General features: G+C 32.0%; 1 non-coding gene across 1 annotated transcript; it reads right to left on the bottom strand.

Moving 5' to 3' along the window:
* Positions 1–919: 919 nt before the first annotated feature.
* Positions 920–992, bottom strand: Trnam-cau (transfer RNA methionine (anticodon CAU)). The gene has a single exon. It is a non-coding gene; the product is annotated as a tRNA-Met (tRNA).
* Positions 993–3,807: the final 2,815 nt, after the last annotated feature.

Genomic DNA, 3,807 nt, shown 5'->3' with positions numbered 1-3,807 from the left:
TCACAAGACGATTACAAGATTTTTTTCTTTTGGATTTGGATTTTTTCATTGTAACTTATCAGATATGAAATAAAGCTCAAACTAAAAAAAAATAGGTTAACAACTTGGTTCGGGTTGTGGCACGGCATGTGAGATCACGAAAGTTCACTTGCAAACTGGTAGTCAAACTCCATATTTTAATATGTCATTATTATGATTAAAATAGCCTGCAAATTTGAAATTTACTTATATCATCGCGCGACAAATTATCAAGGTTTCTCGTGACCAAAGGGCTGGTCGTGGGAATGCTGCCAACCTTCTGGGCAATATACATTAGGGACATGAATCTGCCGGGACCGACATTTTTGTAAGTAGTTTTGTAGTTAAGAGTATTTGAAGGTTTACATCTTATTTTAGGCATTATTTTTTATCATGAAATAAAATGTAAAATTGGTTTTCAAGCTTAGGAAATAGTTTAGTAAAAACAAAATACGCTCTGCGCCATCTAGCGTTTTATACAGATATTACGAAGTAAAACTACCAGTTTATTCTTGGATTGTCACAATAAATAGTTCTTATAAAATATAATAGATGGCAGCTGTCTTAAAGCATTAAAGTGACATCTACATTTTGTTTGAGTAAATTATCATCATTCTTAAGTTTCCATATTTGTTCCATAGATAGCGCTACGTTGCTAATTACAAAATATTAAAAAAAAAAATTCACGCACTATGAATTATTTTCATCGTCGATTTTATTCGGAAATGTTTTTAATTTTCACGTCTTTACAGTTGAAGAAAAAAATTGCAATAAACAAAATGGATAATTTTATATCATATATGCATGTTTTTCTAAGAAAACATAATAATATTTAACTCATATGAGAAAGGAAGAAAACAAAAATATTTCAATGATTTTTTTTCTGACACAAAAAGGGATTTGCCCCGGGTGAGGATCGAACTCACGACCTTAAGATTATGAGACTTACGCGCTGCCTACTGCGCTACCGAGGCTTGCGTAACATGATTGAAAATTTACTATACAATATAAACAAAGTCAACTCAGGAAATGTGTATGTATGTGTATTAGCTGTTTTTTTACCCTTACGTAGATGGTAATACATACTCACTTACCGGAATCCCAACTAATTTCTAAAGTATTGTTATTTGGTTGTTTGTTATCTCTACGTATTATCTACTGAATCAATCTTCTTGAAATTATGCGTATATGATTCTTAAATCAGAACAGAGAATCAGACATGGTACCTACTTATAATCCCGGTAAAAACTATAGTTCCCGTGGAATTAGCTAAACACCTTAAATTTTTTCTAGGTAGCGCTAAATTCGCACGTATAGGTGATGTAACATTCGAGCAGGCGAAGCTGCAGGTAAAAGCAAGTGTTTTTGCAGTTATTCCATCACTTGCGAATCAGCTAAACTTTGCTTTAATGTTTTGTGACTTTTGTCTCTGTCTACCCCGTGAAAGACCAATACTTGATTTGTATCGAAGTGAGTGAATGTGCGAAATTTGCAAAGATGTCGCATGAAACAATATTCTTATTGCTATAATACCTAACTGGCTATGTAGTCTGATAACTTTCAAATCAGTCCCCTAACCGAGGAAGTATTGTAACATCCAATGGGCCAGCCGCCGGCTACACATTTTGCACAGTGGTCATGGATCAAAATATAAGAAACAAGAAAATGAGTTTTCTTTGAGATAATGGAAAAGGACACATGGTTTTATTCAAGTAACGTGTTATGGTATTTTATACTTTGTACTTATGTTTGCTACTTCGCTAAACAAGGCTAAACTTCCGACAAAAAACATAAAGAAGAAAATATGGAATACCTACTTATTTTCATTTATTTATTGTCATGCATCAATAGGTATTTTCAGTCAGTACTTATTTATATAATATAGTTTACAATACAACATTTTAATTTTAGCGTTCATATTTTCATAACAGCACTTTATTTAAGTAAGTATTAAATGAACTTTTGGATTTTTTGAGGTTATGCTCATATATAGTATGTTATTAACGTAATAATAAGTAGCGAATGTCATTTCGTTAAAAAGTGCAAAAAAAGAACGGAACGTCGGTGTAATTCTAAATTGACTTTATTTTTATTTTAAACATAAAACTGTTAGCTATCAGCTTATGGTTAAAATAACAGTTTTTAAGTTGTTAGTAAATGGGTACTAGATATGAGTTTCTTTAAACGAAGATAAAATAAGAATAATATGTATTACTTTACAATTGATTCACGTTGTTGATGAAGGAGTTGCAGATCTACTTAAATAAATATTTTTATAGTATTACATTTAAATTATATACTTATGTATATACGTACAAAACATCAGTCTCCATAAACATTGAAATTTCGAAATTTTGTTGCAATTTAATATTTTGTCCAGCAGAATCCGCTTTCAAACCTCAGTGTACAGCCTTTGGGATTAGAAATCTAATGAAAACTGTCCACCGTCCAGTCCCCAGGTTATTTCTGGACAGACAGACGGAACGACGGAGCTACAAACATATTTCTATAGTTGTCGTACGTACGGTGTAACGCAATTTGCCTAGGATATTGGAATCGAATACAGAATAGATTTCACTAATCCTCTTAGAAAATAGGAAAGTAAAAATAAATCATAAGTTACATCATAGATTTTGATAGGGCTAATAAGTTTTAATATATCCGTGGGTTAATTTGTGCAGCGTTTATTTATCACCGCCTTACGCGCGAATTAAACGCTACCTATAAAAGATTTTTTGGAAGTATACATTTTACTGAGATGAAAGTACCCTATGTCCTTCTCCAGACTCTTAATTAAGTATATGTAGATATGCAAAATGTCAAGAAGAGTAATTCAGTAGATAATTCGCGAAGAACAAGAACAAACAAATGAACTTACTTTCGCATTTATAATATTAGTTAAGATGGGATTAAAAACTATTTTAGAGGGTAAAAAATTCACGTATTGTTGAACCTTAGTTATTTTACTAGGCAAACTACTTAAGAAATTCAGGGCAGACGGTTCCCTAGTAATTACTTTTTGTTTAATGTTGTACGCGAAAATAAAAAAATATATGTAAAAGTGTACTTACTTGTAGAATCCCTCATAGCAAAGGAATATTAACACGATGAATTTTCTTAAATTTTTTTGTAGGGACCTTTTTATATTTCAATAAGACTCATCAATATTCTAAAATATTTTTACGTCCAACTCCAAAGCATAGCAAAGCCTTCTCAAACTTTCGCTAATCGACACGCAAAGTGTCATTATTTTCGAATAAATCCTCTCTGGGGCGATAAATTTTAGGATGTTTTAGACTCAACCCTTCTCCGCAATGGTGAATATTAAAAAGTCGTTGGCAACATTTTAATTGGGCAATCCTGCAAGGATTAAATTATCAAGACACCTAGTTACGGCAACTTGATGAATTCAACATGAATTAACCGCGGTCCCGTTTAATCACGGATTTTTGCATGTCCATACTTGGCCACTTTACTTTCTTTATTGTTATGACACTTAACTTCCAATGACAGTACAATGCACTAGTGTAAAATGTGAGGGAAAATATTACAAGAGTGGAATAACTACATATTTTTCCTTTATTATGTGAACGAACGGTCTTACAATATTTAAACGTTTTTACCGTATAATTTCCGCCAGAGTAGAAGTACCTTATAGAAACTAGTAAGTATTCCTTCTCTTATCGATACTTACCAATCCCGAAGCTTTGAAGCACACCAAAATACGATTTCATAAGCTAATAACGAGATTAACTTAGAGTTTTTTTATTTTAATTAAACTTGAAATCT

This window comes from Amyelois transitella, chromosome 8 (assembly GCF_032362555.1).
Source record: "Amyelois transitella isolate CPQ chromosome 8, ilAmyTran1.1, whole genome shotgun sequence".
NCBI lineage: Eukaryota > Metazoa > Arthropoda > Insecta > Lepidoptera > Pyralidae > Amyelois > Amyelois transitella.
Note: the sequence above shows the minus strand (reverse complement) of the source record. Positions and strands in the feature narration are given on the sequence as shown.